We start from the raw sequence: 20,053 nt of genomic DNA on the forward strand, positions 1-20,053 counted from the left end.
ATGTCTCAGCAGGGAATTGAAGCCAATCCCGACAAGATCAAGGCCATTGAGCAGATCGAAGCACCAAAGCGCGTCAAGGATGTACGAAGGCTTGCCGGTTGCGTGGCTGCTCTCAGCAGGTTTATCTCTAGATCTGCTGAGCGCGCCCTGCCATTTTTCAAAATTTTGAAAAAGGCAGGTCCAATGAAATGGACTCCGGAGGCGGAGGCTGCGCTGCAAGACTTGAAGAGATACCTGTCCTCCACTCCAACACTTGTCGCACCTAAGCCGCAAGAGAAGTTGATGCTGTATATAGCGGCAACCAATCAAGTGGTTAGTGCTGCGTTAGTGGCAGAGAGAGAGGCAGATGATGAGCCAGCAACCACGGCAGATGCATCCAGCGACAAGCAGGGGGCTTCGCCATCAAGCTCTGGTCCCGACAAAGATGGATCTGCGCAGGAGCATGATAAGATGCAGAAGAGAATGGTGCAGTGTCCAGTTTACTTTTTAGTTCCCTTCTGCAGGGGGCTAGATCAAGGTACTCTGGTGTGCAGAAGTTGCTTTTCGGCCTCCTCATGGCCTCGAGAAAGCTGCACCATTACTTCCAAGCACATGAAATCACAGTCGTCACTCGCTTTCCGCTGAAGAGGATACTGCAAAATCCAGAAGCAACAGGCAGGATTGTCGAGTGGGCGCTGGAACTATCAAGCTTTGGCCTCAAGTTTGAGAGCACTTCAACTATCCAAAGCAGAGCATTGGCAGAGTTCATAGCAGAGTGGACGCCAACCCCAGATGAAGAAATTCCAGAGACGAGCATCCCCGTCAAAGAGGCAAGCAGAGAGTGGCTGATGTACTTTGATGGTGCCTTCTTGCTGCAAGGCGCTGGTGCGGGCGTGCTGCTTGTCGCACCCACCAGAGAGCACCTCAAGTACGTAGTCCAGATGCACTTTCCCAAGGAGCAAGCAACCAACAATACTGCAGAGTATGAAGGATTGCTTGCCGGTCTCAGAATCGCAGCAGACCTTGGGATCAAGAAGCTCATTGTCAGGGGTGACTCACAGCTTGTCGTCCGCCAAGTGAACAAGAACTACCAGAGTCCATTGATGGAAGCATATGTTGATGAAGTGAGGAAGCTAGAAGAGCACTTTGACGGCCTACAGATGGAACATATCCCGAGAGCTCAGAATGACATTGCTGATGGCCTGTCAAAGTGCGCCGCACTAAAGTTACCTGTGGAACTAGGGATCTTTGTGCTCAAGTTTACTCAACCATTCGTAACACCCTCAACTGGACAAAGCAAGCAGAGGAAGTTGGTTTCTGGCGACTACTTTCCGGCAGAGCTCCCCGAAGCTGCCGCCAAGAAAGTCCCCAAGATCAACACCAAGAATGCTGAGGGGCAGTCTGCTCCGGCAAACCTTATGGTTTGTTCCATTGAAGTAGACGCTCCCGACAAGTTTTGCTCCGGCAAGCTTGCCGGGGAACATCAAGCTCCGGCAGGGCCGCAAGTCCTTGCCGTAGAAGCGGATGTTCCCGCAGCAGCAGATGTGCCTTTAGTCCTTGTTGTCGAGCCACAAGCTCCAGCATGGGCACAACAGATTGTCCATTTCCTTCAGACAGGAGAACTTCCCGAAGAGCAGGAAGAAGCGGAAAGAGTAGCCCGGCAGTCAAGTATGTACCAGTTTGTCGATAGCATACTATACAGAAGAAGACTCAACGGTGTGAAATTGAAGTGTATTTGCCGGAACGATGGACAAAAGCTGTTGGCAGAGATACATGGAGGCATATGTGGCCACCACATAGGCGCAAGGGAACTTGCCGGCAAAGCTTTCCGGCAAGGCTTCTTTTGGCCGACAGCCCTCCAGGATGCAACTGCACAAGTAACCAAGTGTGAAGCATGCCAGTTCCACTCCAAACAGATACACCAGCCAGCTCAAACTCTCCAAACGATCCCTTTATCCTGGCCATTTTCGGTCTGGGGGCTCGATATCCTCGGCCCTTTCCCCCGAGCTGTCGGGGGCTTTGAGTACTTGTACGTCACAATCGACAAGTTCACAAAGTGGCCGGAAGTGCAGCCAGTGAGGAAGGTGACAGCACAGTCAGCAGTCAAGTTCTTCAGGTCAATTGTTTGCCGTTTCGGGATCCCTAACAGGATCATCACCGACAACGGCACGCAATTCACGAGCCGCACCTTCATGCAGTACGTCCAAGACCTTCGCGCCAAGGTCTGCTTCGCTTCTGTTGCTCATCCGAGAAGCAACGGTCAAGCAAAGAGGGCAAATGCTGAAGTGCTGCGCGGGCTCAAGACCAGAACTTTCGACAGGCTGCGCAAGTGCAGAAGAAACTGGATCGAGGAGCTGCCGGTGGTTCTTTGGTCGATCAGAATGACGCCAAATCGAGCCACTGGCCAGACACCTTTCGCTCTAGTCTACGGAGCAGAGGCAGTTCTCCCCACGAAACTCGTATACGGATCACCTCGAGTGCTCGCTTATGATGAGTTTGAGCAAGAACAGCTGCGACAAGACGACGCGCTGCTCCTTGAGGAAGATCGTCTTCAGGCTGCTGTACGAGCTGCTCGATACCAGCAAGCTTTGCGCCGCTACCATAGCCGCAAAGTTAAGGCCAGAAGCTTTGAGGAAGGCGACCTTGTTCTTCGGCGCGTTCAGTCCGCCAAGAATTCCAACAAGTTGACGCCGAAGTGGGAAGGCCCTTATCGGGTGAGACGAGTCACAAGGCCCGGCGCTGTCCGCCTTGAGACCGAAGATGGCATTCCGGTGAGCAACTCCTGGAACATAGAACATCTTCATAAGTTTTTCCCGTAGGGCGCGGTTGCCGGAACCCCGTTCTGGCAACCACCTTTTGTACAAGTCTTGCCGCTGTTGCATGTAATCCTTTGTACAAAGCCGGGTGCAGATCCCGTGCATAAAAAGAACCCCATGTGCTCCGCACAACTTGTCCATTTCATGCATTAGTTTCTTTCTCGCATGCGTTATCTGACACTTTGTGCAACACCTACATCCGGTGAGCAGTAACGAGCCGAAGGGCTCCATATTGTTATTTTCTCTTCTTTCTTCTTTTTCAACAAAGGAAAAGGAGGTTCCCTCGCACACATGTTTGCCGGGGGGAAGGAGAAGATTGTGGTATGGACCAGGCATCGTTCAAGCGAAGTCTTGCCTTGCCGGGAAGCAAACGACAGAAAAGCTAAGTTGCCAAAGTTTGAGCAATCAGTTTTTAAATTTTTGAGTTATCTTCCTCGAACGACCCTGCTTTGTATGGAAAACCTATGCGCGGAGGAACCAACTCGTGGCTAGTTGCACCCTTACTTTGTTTCGAGTCTGCTCAACAGCTTAAGTGTGTTGCATCTAGTCGCGACAAGGTTTCTTGTCGGAAGCAGCGCCGCCAGCAGGCTGCTGAAGTTCCGCACTCAGCGCTCGCGGCTCGGGTGCCTGCCTCGACAAGTTCCCTAGAAGCGTAGGGTAAAAACATACAAAGGAAGGAATCTAGTAGAGGAAATAACATAGCAATTGATAACAGAAATAAAGTTATATTACAAGATAACTTGTCGCGGCTCTAACAGAATGTTTTCATAACATGATTAGCAGCGGCAAGGGAAAAGAAGAAATGGACGGCCTAGTCTACGCGTCCGCCCTCGACCCTCTTGATCTCGCTCACCTTGTCCACAATGGGTGCGACAAGGGCCTTGAGTGCATCCAGATCAGCGTCAGGCGGCAAGGACCTGAGGACGTTGGTGAAGCTGAGGCCTGGATTGCGGAAGGCCACCTTCATCAGCACCTTCTGGAGAACCCCGGCGCAGATTTTGCGCGACTCGTCGGCCAGCTGCTTCGGGATCCTCTCCCGGAGCCGCTGGAGTGCCGTCGCCACGCCCTTGAAGAACAGGCTGAGCTTGGCGCTGGGTTGAAGACTCTCATCGGAAGGATACACAAAGTCCTCCATCCCCAGCTGCGCCAGCTCCTCGTTGATGACTGCGGCAATGTTCACCAGACCCTCGGTCCAGTGCTCCACAGTGTCTCTGAACGAATTCTGGGTAACTGCAATGCTCTCCAGCAGCGCCGCGTCAGCCTTGACTTTCTCCGACAAGGTCTTCTCCCGCTCCTTGACGGCCTCCAGCGTCTGCGTCAGCGCGGCCAGCTTCAGCTCCAGGTCTACTTTGGAATCCTTGGCGGCGCTGAGCTCCTTGCCCCTCTCAGCGAGAAGACCTTGCAGCTCACCGTGGGCGGCAACATCCTTCTCACGCTCATGCTTGAGCGCGGCAAGCTCCTCGCCGCTCTTCCCAATGTTGGCCTCCAGCTGCGCCACCTTCTCCTCCAACTCTTTCTTGGCGGCCTCTGCAATTGCCACAACGTCCTTTGCCTCCTTAAGCGCCCCGCCAAGTGCTTGCTCGCGCTCGGCGAGCTCTTCCTCGTAGCTGTCGAGGTTGGCCTTCCGCTGCACTAGTTCACCTTCCCGCGCGGACTGCTTCTTGGCGGCCAGCCTTTGCTCCTCCTCAGCTTCGGCCTTCTCGAGAAGGAAGGCCGTGCGCTCCTCGTCGAGTCGCTCCCGCTCCTGCGCCAGGGACCGGAGAGCTTCTTGATTGTCGCCCCGGAGCTCCTCCGCGCGCTTCTCCATGTCAACTGCCGCCTTCGCGACAAGCGCTTCCCGGGAAGCCAGCTTGGCTTGCCGGGCGCGGTAGAGTGACAGCAGCTTCCGCAGCAGCTGCTCTTCCTCAGGCTCGCCGGTGCTGCTGCTGGGCGCGTCGACCAATGACAGTCCAACAGAGGCGAGCAACTCCCCGTCAAAAGTTTCCCCCTCGACCGGCGCCCTGGAGATCGACGCCCAGGGTAGCTTGATAAAGATATTGTCGCCAGCCTTCAAGTAGGCGCCGGGCTGGGGCTCCTCGGAGCCCGGCTCCGCAGAAGCGGCAGAGGGATCGGCGGTCGGCGCAGCGCCTGGCGCTCCTGCGGCCTCAGGGTCGTCAGTGCGATCGCCCGACCCCTCGCCGGCTTCTGCAGCGGCAGCCCTGGCGGCCTCCTCGCCGGCGGTCTCATCAGCACCGGCCCCTTCCTCGCCGGCGCCCTCTGTCTCCATTGGCTCAGTAGCAGAGGGGTCTGATGAACGAAGAAGGGAGAAAAATCAATCAAAAATCCAAGAGAAGAAAATCAGAAGAAGAAGAACCCAAGGGAATGTTTTTGGACAAGTGAATTACCTGCGCCAAGATCTGCAGTTGCGGTCTCGGTCGCCGCAGGATCGACGGTGCTGTCCCTTGCCAGAGAGTTCTCCCTTGCCAGAGGGCGCTCCCTTACTGGGAACCCCTCCCTTGGCGGCGTAGTCGAAGCAGATGGCACTTCGGGACCAGCTTCCGGGCGCTCCTGATGTGGCTGCTCTGCTCCTACACAAATCAACAAGCAAGATATCAACAAAGGAAAAAGCACTCAAGCGCGCCTGGCAGCAGAAGGCTAAACTATGAACTTACGCTGGGGGCTGCGCTGGGGGCTGCTTTGAGGAGTGATTGTCGGGTCCGTCAAGGTGGTCTCGGACCCACCTCCTGCTGACACGGTGGGGTCATCCTCGATGACAATCACCGCGGCCTTGGCCCTCTTCGCCGCTCTCTGGGCCAGCGTCCTGAAAAGAAAGGAGTCCAGATTGGAGCAAGTCAGATACAAGATATAAACAGCAAGATTGAAGAACTACAAGAGCACCAAAGAAACTTACTCTTCTTCCTCCTCGTCGGAGCTAAGCGCGGAAAGATCGAAGTCCGGCCCTCCTCCGGTGCGGCGAGGCGGAGGAGTAGGATCCCTTGCCCGCTTGGCGGGGGCGGTGGCGGGGGCCCGGGAAGATCCCGCTCCAGTTGCCGCTGTTGCGTGGGGCGCTCTCGCAGCAACATTGCTTGCCGCGGTAGAGCGCGTCGCACGGCTCGGTGGCTGTTGACCCGGCTGCCGCCCCGTTGCGTCCCCGGCCCTGCGAAGGCGCCTTCTTGGCGGGGCCGGGGGCTCCGCCTGCGGCAAGTTTTCTGAAGGCTCGGGCTCCTCCTTGCCGGCCTTGCTCGGCTCGGCTTTGGAACTGGCAGGCTCCTCCTCGCCAATGAACTCCGCGCGCTCAGCAAGGTTTGCCGCCTCTGCAGCCTTCGCCTCCTCCACAGTGAACCCAAACACGCCCGCGGAAGCTACGGCCGCAACCTCTTCCGCCCTAGTGGCGATGCGCTGCAGCTCCTCGTCGGTGGTGTCATGGGTGAGGCTCTTCTGCTCGTCAGCATGGACCGGCACCTCTTCCAAGTTGTCGAAGAACGCTTGCACGACGTCATCCGCAGGCTCTTGCCAAGTTGGAACGATTCCTTGTGAATCACACAACGGCATCATGGCGCGGATCCGGTCAAGCGAAGAATTGTTGCATAATGGGACAACGCCCCTCGGCAGCGTGAATGGGTGCTGGGGGTCGCGTTTGAACAACTCCAGGAGCATTGCATCCAGCTCCAAGACGGTGAAGTTGTAGTTGAGGCCCGGCCGCAGCCTCATGATGTCTGCCAAGTTCTTGAATTCCCACGCGGGCCTCCCCCTCTCCTGCAGGGGGGCGATGCGGCGGTGGAGGAAATCTGCGCCTACAGTGCCTACAGTGAGCCCGGCAAGCCAGAGGCGAAGGATCCTAGTAATGGCGATCTTCAGCCTCTCGTCTTCCGGGGCCACGTTGCTCCAGTCATTGTCGCGCACTATTGGAGTTTGGCGCACAGCGCTAAAGGGCTGCAGATTCTCCTCGACAATCCAGCACCACTCCGCTCTCCACTCATCCCACTTGCTGCGGAGCTCACCCTCCAAGTACGCCTCCTTCTTGCCGACTCTCGAGATCCAGGCAATCCCTCCGGCAAGCGGCTCTCCTCTCTCTACCCGAGGTATGAAGTAGTGGCGGAAAAGGGCAACACTGGGGTGGACTCCAACAAAGTTTTCGCACAAATGTGCGAAAACTGCCATGGTCAGAACAGCGTTGGGGGTGAAGTCAAGGAGGCGGAAGCCGTATGTGTTCATGATATCGCAGAAGAACTCCGAGAAGGGCGGGTAGAGCCCGCAATAGAAGAATAGCGCGAAGAATGGGTACCCGTTTGGAGCCAGCTCCGAAGCAGCGGCCGGGAGTACCCTCGTGCGCGGATGCGCACGCGTCTCCGTCGCCCAAAAGAGGTAGAAGTACTCCCTCAGCTCCTGCACGCCGAGCTGAGGAGAGAAGATCGCCCGCTCCTGCGCCTCGGCCGACTTCACGCCCTTTCCCTTGTCGGCTTTCGGGGCCATGGCGGAGGTGGTGAGGGAGGTCGACGGCATGGTGATGCTGGTGGCAATGGGGGGGCGGAGCACTGCTCTCTCGGCTTCGAGAAGAAGGGGGGAGCGACGGAGGTTCGTGAAGATGAAGTAGCAGCAACCAGCGAGGAGGAACAAACTGCCCCTGTTTCCTCTGCTTGGGAGAGCGTGGTGGATACGGAGCGAGATTCGGTGTGGCCCAGTCCGCGTGTGCCCGTGCCCTGTCTTGGGCCTGGCCCAACAGCGCTCGGCACTGTGTCTGGCCCAGGCCCGGGGGCTCCTGTCGGTGTACTAGAATAGGGGTACCCTAGTACCCCGAACTTGTGCACGGGCAGTTGCAGCACCCCGCGGCAAGGCTTGCCGGGCGAACGCCAAGATCCTCCATGGTTCCCTTGGAGCCATTCAAGAACAAAGTATTTAAGCTCAGGAGACAAGGCCCGGGCAAGAGGAGCTTGCCGGGAAGGCTAGCCAGGACACTCCAAGGAACTTGCCACGACGCGCCTCGCGCTCCGGCAAGCCAACAAGGCCCTGGCAAGAGGAGCTTGCCGAGAAGACCAACCAAGGTACCTCGAGGCCTGGTAAGCGACAAGCCTCCGGACCCGACAAGATAACAGCAGCGGCAAGGCGCTTGCCGTGGCAGGCGGCCACTCTGTGCCCACGCTCCAGCGCATCCACCAACGTGTCGCCCTGGGGGCTTCTCCAGGCACGCGTGGCGGGAGGCTGTGCAGCCAGTGGTGCGCAGGGGCATGCGAAGCTGACAAGATCGCCATCGCGGCGAACGGTGGCGCCCCTAACGGTCCTTTTCTGCACTGTTTGGGCGATGCAGACGGGCACTTAATGCCCTTGTCCCCTGCCGTCAGGGTTAGGTAGGGTGCACTGTACAAGTAGCTGTACCAACCACCTCACTTTTTACATTGGTACCCTTCTCTGCGTTGCCACCTGTCGGTGACCCCTTTGGCGTATAAAAGGAGGCCCATGCGCAACGTAGAGGGGGTTCGGTTCAGTTCGGTTTTGACTCATTCATAACCCAGAAAGACACTACGCTCTCTCTCTCTAGAGCAAGAACAGAATAGAACCAGACAAGCAGCAGTAGGAGTGTTATCTCTCCGGAGAGCTCCGAAGCTGGGTAAACTGCTCGTGTGCTTCGCCTCGATCTGCTCTTCGTGCGATCTCCGCCCCCCGCCGAACCAAAAGGGGCCCGGTCCGCCGGCCCCATAGGTGTTCGAGGATCAGTTTCCCCGACATCTTTGGCTGGAGTTTTTCGTGCTGGGCCACTGGACTTGCCACAGCTCACGAGTGAACGCAGGGCAACCTACCGCGTACGGCAGATCGCCTGGTTCCCCTGGCGCATGCATGTCATCAGAGGGCCCAGCGCGCTTGTCGGATTGACGTCGCGCTTCTCTTCGGCGCTCGATGCGAGTTCGAGCGTCTTCTTGTTGTCGATCATGAAGGACTTGGCGCTGATCGCGATGAGGTCGTGGATCCGACGATGCAGTGGAGTCGCTGTCGAGGTGGATCCGGCGAGTCGGCGATCTTGGCCTTCGGGGCGGTGATTGCATGGTAGTTGCACCTCCACCCGTTTCGTCGCCACCGGCTCGCGCCTGGCAACCCTGCCGCGGTGGTGACGCGCTCGGCCACTGTGGAGTGTCGCCGTTGGCGTAGCAGATGAGACTCTGAATCGTGGCCCTCCATTCCGCGCTCAGCTCCGACAAGGAGGAAGAAGATTAAGTTTCTTTGGTGCTCTTGTAGTTCTTCAATCTTGCTGTTTATATCTTGTATCTGACTTGCTCCAATCTGGACTCCTTTCTTTTTAGGACGCTGGCTCAGAGAGCGGCGAATAGGGCCAAGGCCACGGTGATTGTCATCAAGGATGACCCCACCGTGTCAGCAGGAGGTGGGTCGGAGACCACCTTGACGGACCCGGCAATCACTCCTCAAAGCAGCCCCTAGCGCAGCCCCCAGCGTAAGTTCATAGTTTAGCCTTCTGCTGCCGGGCGCGCTTGAGTGCTTTTTCCTTTGTTGATATCTTGCTTGTTGATTTGTGTAGGAGCAGAGCAGCCACATCAGGAGCGCCCGGAAGTTGGCCCCGAAGTGCCATCTGCTTCGACTATGCCGCCAAGGGAGGGGTTCCCGGTAAGGGAGCGCCCTCTGGCAAGGGAGAACTCTCCAGCAAGGGACAGCACCGTCGATCCTGCGGCGACCGAGACCGCAACTGCAGATCTTGGCGCAGGTAATTCACTTGTCCAAAAACTTTCCCTTGGGTTCTTCTTCTTCTAATTTTCTTCTCTTGGATTTTTGATTGATTTTTCTCCCTTCTTCGTTCTTCAGACCCCTCTGGTACTGAGCCAATGGAGACGGAGGGCGCCGGCGAGGAAGGGGCCGGTGCTGATGAGACCGCCGGTGAGGAGGCCGCCACGGCTACCGCTGCAGAAGCCGGCGAGGGGTCGGGCGATCGCACCGACGACCCTGAGGCCGCAGGAGCGCCAGGCGCTGCGCCGACCGCCGATCCCTCTGCCGCTTCTGCGGAGCCGAGCTCCGAGGAGCCCCAGCCTGGCGCCTACTTGAAGGCCGGCGACAATATCTTCATCAATCTACCCTAGGCGTCGAGCTCCAGGGCGCCGGTCGAGGGGGAAACTTTCGACGGGGAGGTGCTCGCCTCTGCTGGACTGTCGTTGGTCGACGCGCCCAGCAGCAGCAGCAGCGAGCCTGAGGAAGAGCAGCTGCTGCGGAAGCTACTGTCACTCTACTGCGCCCGGCAAGCCAAGCTGGCTTCCCGGGAAGCGCTTGTCGCAAAGGCGGGAGTTGACATGGAGAAGCGCGCGGAGGTGCTCCGGGGCCACAATCAAGAAGCCCTCCGGTCCCTGGCGCAGGAGCGAGAGTGACTCGACGAGGAGCACACGGCCTTCCTTCTCGAGAAGGCCGAAGCTGAGGAGGAGCAAAGGCTGGCCGCCGAGAAGCAGTCCGCGCGGGAAGGTGAACTAGTGCAGCGGAAGGCCAACCTCGACAGCTACGAGGAAGAGCTCGCCGAGCGCGAGCAAGCACTTGGCGGGGCGCTCAAGGAGGCAAAGGACGCTGCGGCAATTGCAGAGGCCGCCAAGAAAGAGCTGGAGGAGAAGGTGGCGCAGCTGGAGGCCAACATTGGGAAGAGCGGCGAGGAGCTTGCCGCGCTCAAGCGTGAGCGTGAGAAGGATGCTACCGCCCACGGTGAGTTGCAAGGTCTTCTCGCTGAGAGGGGCAAGGAGCTCAGCGCCGCCAAGGATTCCAAAGCAGACCTGGAGCTGAAGCTGGCCACGCTGACGCAGACGCTGGAGGCCGTCAAGGAGCGGGAGAAGACCTTGTCGGAGAAGGTCAAGGCTGACGCGGCGCTGCTGGAGAGCATTGCAGTTACCCAGAATTCGTTCAGAGACACTGTGGAGCACTGGACCGAGGGTCTGGTGAACATTGCCGCAGTCATCAACGAGGAGCTGGCGCAGCTGGGGATGGAGGACTTTGGGTATCCTTCCGACGAGAGTCTTCAACCCAGCGCCAAGCTCAGCCTGTTCTTCAAGGGCGTGGCGACGGCACTCCAGCGGCTCCGGGAGAGGATCCCGAAGCAGCTGGCCGACGAGTCGCGCAAAATCTGCGCCGGGGTTCTCCAGAAGGTGCTGATGAAGGTGGCCTTCCGCAATCCAGGCCTCAGCTTCACCAACGTCCTCAGGTCCTTGCCGCCTGACGCCGATCTAGATGCACTCAAGGCCCTTGTCGCAGCCATTGTGGACAAGGTGAGCGAGATCAAGAGGGACGGGGCGGACGTTTCGCCCTTCCAAATAAACAACCACCCACGATCTCTCCCACGATGCCGCATTCAACGCATGCCGTTATGGGAGAGCGCGGTGGATACGGAGCGAGATTCGGTGTGGCCCAGTCCGCGTGTGCCCGTGCCCTGGCACAACAGCGCTCGGCACCGTGTCTGGCCCAGGCCCGGGGGCTCCTATCGGTGTACTAGAATAGGGGTACCCTAGTACCCCGAACTTGTGCACGGGCAGTTGCAGCACCCCGCGGCAAGGCTTGCCGGGCGAACGCCAAGATCCTCCATGGTTCCCTTGGAGCCATTCAAGAACAAAGTATTTAAGCTCAGGAGACAAGGCCCCGGCAAGAGGAGTTTGCCGGGAAGGCCAGCCAGGACACTCCAAGGAACTTGCCGCGACGCGCCTCACAATCCGGCAAGGCAACAAGGCCCCGGCAAGAGGAGCTTGCCGGGAAGACCAACCAAGGTACCTCGAGGCCCGGTAAGCGACAAGCCTCCGGACCCGACAAGATAACAGCAGCGGCAAGGCGCTTGCCGCGGCAGGCGGCCACTCTGTGCCCACGCTCCAGCGCATCCACCAACGTGTCACCCTGGGGGCTTCTCCAGGCGCGCGTGGCGGGAGGCTGTGCAGCCAGCGGTGCGTAGGGGCATGCGAAGCTGACAAGATCGCCATCGTGGAGAATGGTGGCGCCCCTAACCATCCTTTTCTGCACTGTTTGGGTGATGCAGACGGGCACTTAATTCCCTTGTCCCCTGCCGTCAGGGTTAGGTAGGGTGCACTGTACAAGTAGCTATACCAACCACCTCACTTTTTACATTGGTACCCTTCTCTGCGTTGCCACCTGTCGGTGACCCCTTTGGCGTATAAAAGGAGGCCCATGCGCAATGTAGAGGGGGTTCGGTTCAGTTCGGTTTTGACTCATTCGTAACCCAGAAAGACACTACGCTCTCTCTCTAGAGCAAGAACAGAATAGAACCAGACAAGCAGCAGTGGGAGTGTTATCTCTCCGGAGAGCTCCGAAGCTGGGTAAACTGCTCGTGTGCTTCCCCTCGATCTGCTCTTCGTGCGATCTCTGCCCCCCGCCGAACCAAAAAGGGGCCCGGTCCACCGGCCCCATAGGTGTTCGAGGATCAGTTTCCCCGACAATATATTTATAGCTCTAGTGCTTCTGTTGCATGGCAATCCCTACTCACTCACATTGATATCTATTAATGGGCATCCCCATAGCCCGTTGATACGCCTAGTTGATGTGAGACTATCTTCTCCTTTTTGTCTTCTCCACAACCACCATTCTATTCCACATATAGTTCTATGTCCATGGCTCACGCTCATGTATTGCGTGAAAGTTGAAAAAGTTTGAGATTATTAAAGTATGAAACAATTGCTTGGCTCGTCATCGGGGTTGTGCATGATTAAATACTTTGTGTAATTACTTTGATTAGAGCATAGCCAGACTATATGATTTTGTAGGGATAACTTTCTTTAGCCATGTTATTTTGAGAAGACATGATTACTTTGATTAGTATGCTTGAAGTATTACTATTTCCTATGTCAATATGAACTTTTATTTTGTATTCATTTGGATCTGAACATTCATGCCAGAATAAAGAAAATTGCATTATGAATTATGCTAGGTAGCATTCCACATCAAAAATTCTCTTTTTATCATTTACCTACTCGAGGACGAGCATGAATTAAGCTTGGGAATGCTTGATACGTCTCCAACGTATCTATAATTTTTGATTGTTCCATGCTATTATATTACCCCTTTTGATGTTTATGGGCTTTATTTTACACATTTATATCATTTTTGGGTAACCGGAGGCCCAACCCATATTGCTGTTTTTTTGCCTATTTCAGTATTTCGAAGAAAAGGAATATCAAACGGAGTCCAAACGGAATGAAACCTTCGGGAGCGTGATTTTTGGAACGAATGTGATCCGGAGATCTTGGAGTGCAAATCAAGAAGCTTTCGAGGGTCCCATGAGATAGGGGGGCCGCGCCCCCCCCCTATAGGGCGCGCCCCCCTGTCTCGTGGGCCCTCGAGCGGCCACCGACATACTTCTTCCTCCTATATATACCTACGTACCCCGAAAACATCCAGGAGCACCACGAAACACAATTTCCACTGCCGTAACCTTCTGTATCCGCGAGATCCCATCTTGGAGCCTTCGCCGGCACTCTGCCAGAGGGGGAATCAACCATGGAGGGCCTCTACATCAACATCTTTGCCCCTCCGATGAGTTGTGAGTAGTTTACCACAGACCTACGGGTCCATAGTTATTAGCTAGATGGCTTCTTCTCTCTTTTTGGATCTCAATACAATGTTTGCCCCCTCTCTTGTGGAGATCTATTCGATGTAAACTCTTTTTGCAGTGTGTTTGTCGAGATCCGATGAATTGTGGGTTTATGATCAAGTTTATCTATGAATAATATTTGAATTTTCTCTGAATTCTTTTATGTATGATTGAGTTATCTTTGCAAGTCTCTTCGAATTGTCAGTTTGGTTTGGCCTACTAGATTGGTCTTTCTTGCCATGGGAGAAGTGCTTAGCTTTGGGTTCAATCTTGCGGTGTTCTTACCCAGTGACAGAAAGGGTTGTAAGACACATATTGTATTGTTGCCATTGAGGATAACAAGATGGAGTTTATAACATATTGCATGTGTTTATCCCTCTACATCATGTCATCTTGCTTAATGCGTTACTTTGTTCTTATGAACTTAATACTCTAGATGCAGGCAGGAGTCGGCCGATGTGTGGAGTAATAGTAGTAGATGCAGGTAGGAGTCGGTCTACTTGTTATGGACGTGATGCCTATATACATGATCATGCCTAGATGATCTCATAACTATGCGCTTTTCTATCAATTGCTCGACAGTAATTTGTTCACCCACCGTAATACTTATGCTATCTTGAGAGAACCCTCTAGTGAAACCTATGGCCCCTGGGTCTATCTCTTATCATATTTGCTTTCCATCTACTTTTATTTGCATCTTTACTTTTTGCATCTATATTACAAAATACCAAAAATATATTTATCTTATCATACTATCTTTATTAGATCTCACTTTCGCAAGTGGCCGTGAAGGGATTGACAACCCCTTTATTGCGTTGGTTGCGAGTTCTCAGTTTGTTTGTGTATGTGCGTGGGACTTTTGAGGAGCCTCCTACTGGATTGATACCTTGGTTCTCAAAACTGAGGGAAATACTTAAGCTACACTTTGCTGCATCACCCTCTCCTCTTCGAGGAAAACCAACGCAAGCTCAAGACGTAGCAAATGCGAGGTTACTATTGTCCATCAGGCTTAAGTTTATCAGCAGCATGATTTTGACGGATGGGTATGTTGAAGAGCAAAAAAAGGAGTTTCAGGTGGGCAAAAGAGCTTCTGAACGTGTCAGGCTTCTATTTACAACATATTGTGGTCATAATCCAGTAAATTTTACGACCTAGGAAGTTCATTGTATGGACCTGACCGATCCATTTGACTATGACTGCCGAAAACAGTGCTGGAGTTAGATGTTGTTGCCCTTTTCAACCTGGTTTTTTTTGTAAACCTGATGAACAATTAAGCCTCGTGCTTTTGTACAGTTTGTAAGCTGGAGTTAGATGTTCCTGCCCTTTCCAACTCGGCTATGACTGTCATATTTTCTTTGAAACAAGGCAAATGGCTTGCCATTCGTTTAATTTAGAGTGAAATATTGTAATAAATCCCAACCAAGGGAAATAACATCACTCTCGCTGGCTGCTTGAGCTCACTTTGCATTACAGAAGCCAAGTGATTAGCCCCCACCAGCACCCACAAACTTATTTCGAACTAGCACATCAAATGGGCTGTAAATATTCATAGGAAAGGTTGCATGACCGTGACAGATTTGGATTCTGACATTTGGGACCCGCAAGGAAATAGCCTATCAAAGGTGGTGTCGACTTACTAGCTAGTCAACAAACGATTCTGCCTACCAGCTGTTGGATTGACATCCAACATCTGTCGTGTATCTTCTATCTCTTGTATTCTTCTTCCTCCAGCCGCCCAAACCAAACCACCCTGTCGGCTCCGCCTGCTCCAGCCTCCCATGGATGGTTGCGCCCCCGCCGCCCTACCGTATGTACCCTCCAACGTTGGCCAGACCCTCCCTCTATTCCCCCACACGTCCTGTTATTCTCCGGCGACGTCAGCCCCAACACGCACCCGCGCCCGAACCAGTCAACCCTCGTACTCCCCTCCGCCTGCGACAGGACCGGTGCATCTTGGTGGGGAACGTAGTAATTTCAAAAAATTTCCTACGCACACGCAAGATCATGGTGATGGCATAGCAACGAGAGGGGAGAGTGTTGTCTACGTACCCTCGTAGACCGTAAGCGGAAGCGTTATGACAACGCGGTTGATGTAGTCGTACGTCTTCACGATCCGACCGATCCAAGTACCGAATGTACGGCACCTCCGAGTTCAGCACACGTTCAGCTCGATGACGATCCCCGGGCTCCGATCCAGCAAAGCTTCGGGGATGAGTTCCGTCAGCACGACGGCGTGGTGACGATGATGATGCTCTACTGACGCAGGGCTTCGCCTAAACACCGCGACGATATGACCGAGGTGGAATATGGTGGAGGGGGGCACCGCACATGGCTAAGGGACGATCTGTAGATCAACTTGTGTGTCATGGGGTGCCCCCCTGCCCCCGTATATAAAGGAGGGAGGGGGAGGTGCGGCCGGCCCCCTTGGGTGCGCCTGGAGGAGTCCTACTCCCACCGGGAGTAGGACTCCACCCTCTTGCCTTGGTGGAGAAGGAAAGGGGGAGGGGAAAGAGGAAAGGCCCCCCCTTCCTTGTCCTATTCGGACTAGGGGGGAGGGGGCGCGCGGCCTGCCCTGGCCGGCCCTCCTCTTCTCCCTCATGGCCCACTAAGGCCCATTAAATCCCGGGAGGGTTCCGGTAACCCCCCGGTGTTCCGGTAAAATCCCGATTTCACCCGGAACGTTTCCGATGTCCAAACATAGGCTTCCAATATATCAATCTTTATTTCTCGACCATTTCGATACTCCTCGTCATGTCCGTGATCACATCCGGGACTCCGAACAAACTTCGGTACATCAAAACTTATAAGCTCATAATAAAACTGTCATCGTAACGTTAAGCGTGCGGACCCTACGGGTTCGAGAACTATGTAGACATGACCTAGAACCATTCTCGGTCAATAACCAATAGCGGGACCTGGATGCCCATATTGGTTCCTACATATTCTACGAAGATCTTTATCGGTCAAACCGCATAACAATATACGTTGTTCCCTTTGTCATCGGTATGTTACTTGCCCGAGATTTGATCGTCGGTATCCAATACCTAGTTCAATCTTGTTACCGGCAAGTCTCTTTACTCGTTCGGTAATGCATCATCCCGTAACCAACTCATTTGGTCACATTGCTTGCAAGGCATATAATGATGTGCATTATCGAGAGGGCCCAGAGATACCTCTCCGACAATCAGAGTGACAAAACCTAATCTCGAAATACGCCAACTCAACATGTACCTTCGGAGACACCTGTAGTACTCCTTTATAATCACCCAGTTACGTTGTGACGTTTGGTAGTACCCAAAGTGTTCCTCCGGTAAACGGGAGTTGCATATTTCTCATAGTTACAGGAACATGTATAAGTCATGAAGAAAGCAATAGCAGTATACTAAACGATCAAGTGCTAGGCTAATGGAATGGGTCATGTCAATCACATCATTCTTCTAATGATGTGATCCCATTAATCAAATGACAACACATGTCTATGGTTAGGAAACATAACCATCTTTGATTAATGAGCTAGTCAAGTAGAGGCATACTAGTGACTATATGTTTGTCTATGTATTCACACATGTATCATGTTTCCGGTTAATACAATTCTAGCATGAATAATAAACATTTATCATGATATGAGGAAATAAATAATAACTTTATTATTGCCTCTAGGGCATATTTCCTTCAGTCTCCCACTTGCACTAGAGTCAATAATCTAGTTCAAATTGCTATGTGATTTAACACTAATATTCACATCTGCATGTGATTAATACCCATAGTTCACATCATCATGTGATCAACACCCAAAGGGTTTACTAGAGTCAATAATCTAGTTCACATCGCTATGTGATTAACACCCAAAAGAGTACTAAGGTATGATCATGTTTTGCTCGTGAGAGAAGCTTAGTCAACGGGTCTGTCATATTCAGAGCCGTATGTATTTCGCAAATATTCTATGTCTTCAATGCTCTGCATGGAGCTACTCTAGCTTAATTGCTCCCACTTTCAATATGTATCCAGTTTGAGACTTAGAGTCATCTGGATTAGTGTAAAAGTTTGCACTGGTGTAACTTTTACAACGAACTCTTTTATCACCTCCATAATCGAGAAACATCTCCTTAGTCCTTACTAAGGATATTCTTGACCGCTGTCCAGTGATCTACTATTAGATCAAAATTGTATTCCTTTGCCAAACTCAGAGCAAGGTATACAATATATGTCTGGTTCATAGCATAGCATACTTTATAGAACCTATGACTGAGGCATAGGGAATGACTTTTCATTCTCTTTCTATTTTCTGCCATGGTCGGGTCTTGAGTCTTACTCAACTTCACACCTTGCAACACAGGCAAGAACTCCTTCTTTGACTGTTCCATTTTGAACTATTTCAAAAATTTATCAAGGTATGTATTCATTGAAAAATCTTATCAAGCGTCTTGATCTATCTATATAGATCTTGATGCTCAATGTGTAAGCAGTTTACCGAGGTCTTTCTTTTAAAGAACTCCTTTCAAACACTCCTTTATGCTTTGCAGAATAATTCTACATTATTTCCGATCAACAATATGTCATTCACATATACTTATCAGAAATGCTATAGTGCTCCCACTCACTTTCTTGTAAATACAGGCTTCACCGTAAGTCTGTACAAAACAATATGCTTTGATCAACTTATCAAAGCGTATATTCCAAGTCTGAGATGCTTGCACCAGTCCATAGATGGATTGCTGGAGCTTGCATATTTTGTTAGCACCTTTAGGATTGACAAAACCTTCTGGTTGCATCATATACAACTCTTCTTTAATAAATCCATTAAGGAATGCAGTTTTGACATCTATTTGCCAGATTTCATAAAATGTGGCAATTGCTAACATGATTCGGACAGACTTTAAGCATCGATACAAGTGAGAAAATCGCATCGTATTCAACACCTTGAACTTGTCGAAAACCTTTTTGCAACAAGGCGAGCTTTGTAGATAGTAACACTACTATCAATGTCCGTCTTCCTCTTGAAGATCCATTTATTTAACATGGCTTGCTGATCATCGAGCAAGTCAATCAAAGTCCATACTTTGTTCTCATACATGGATCATATCTCAGATTTTATGGCCTCAAGCCATTTCGTGGAATCTGGGCTCATCATCGCTTCCTCATAGTTCGTAGATTCATCATGGTCTAGTAACATGACTTCCAGAACAGGATTACCGTACCACTCTGGTGCGGATCTTACTCTGGAAGACCTATGAGATTCTGTAGTAACTTAATCTGAAGTTTCATGATCATCATCATTAACTTCCTCAATAATTGGTGTAGTAGTCACAGGAACAGATTTCTATAATGAACTACTTTCAAATAAGGGAGCAGGTACAGTTACCTCATCAAGTTCTACTTTCCTCCCACTCACTTCTTTCGAGAGAAACTCCTTCTCTAGAAAGGATCCATCTTAGCAATGAATGTTTTGCCTTCGGATCTGTGATAGAAGGTGTACCCAACAGTTTCCTTTGGGTATTCTATGAAGACGCACTTCTCCGATTTGGGTTCGAGCTTATCAAGTTGAAAACATTTTTCATATAAGCATCGCAACTCCAAACTTTAAGAAACGACAACTTTGGTTTCTTGCTAAACCACAGTTCATAAGGCGTCGTCTCAATGGATTTTGATGGCGCCCTATTTAACGTGAATGCGGCTGTCTCTAATGCATAACCCCAAAACGATAGTGGTAAACTGATAAGAGAGATCATAGATCGCACCATATCTAGTAGCATACGATTACGACTTTCGGACACACCGTTACATTGTGGTGTTCCAGGTGGCGTGAGTTTGTGAAACTATTCCACATTTTTTTAATTGAAGACCAAACTCATAACTTAAATATTCGTCTCCACGATCAGATCGCAGAAACTTTTATTTTCTTCTTACGATGATTTTTCCACTTCACTCTGAAATTCTTTGAACCTTTCAACTATTTCAGACTTATGTGTCATCAAGTAAATATACCCATATCTGCTCAAATCATCTTGTGAAGGTCAGAAAATAACGATACTTGCCACGAGTATCAACACTCATTGGATCACATACATCGGTATGTATTATTTCCAACAAGTCAGTAGCTCGTTCCATTGTTTCAAAGAATGGAGTTTTAGTCATCTTGCCCAAAAGGCACGGTTCACAAGTATCAAATGATTCATAACCAAGTGATTCCGAAAATCCATCTATATGGAGTTTCTTCATGCGCTTTACACCGATATGACCCAAACGGCAGTGCCACAAATAAGTTGCACTATCATTATTAACTTTTCATCTTTTGGCATCAATATTATGAATATGTGTATCACTACGATCGAGATCCAACAAACTATTTTCATTGGGTGTATGACCATTTGAAGGTTTTATTCATGTAAACAGAACAACAATTATTCTCTGACTTTAAATGAATAACCGTATTGCAATAAACATGATCAAATCATATTCATGCTCAACGCAAACACCAAATAACATTTATTTAGGTTCAACACTAATCTCGAAAGTATAGGGAGTGTGCGATGATGATCATATCAATCTTGGAACCACTTCCAACACACATCGTCACTTCACCCTCAACTAGTTTCTGTTTATTCTGTAACTCCTGTTTCGAGTTACTAATCTTAGCAACCGAACAAGTATCAAATACTCAGGGGTTACTATAAACACTAGTAAGGTACACATCAATAACATGTATATCAAATAT

This window comes from Triticum aestivum, chromosome 1B (genome assembly GCF_018294505.1).
Source record: "Triticum aestivum cultivar Chinese Spring chromosome 1B, IWGSC CS RefSeq v2.1, whole genome shotgun sequence".
NCBI lineage: Eukaryota > Viridiplantae > Streptophyta > Magnoliopsida > Poales > Poaceae > Triticum > Triticum aestivum.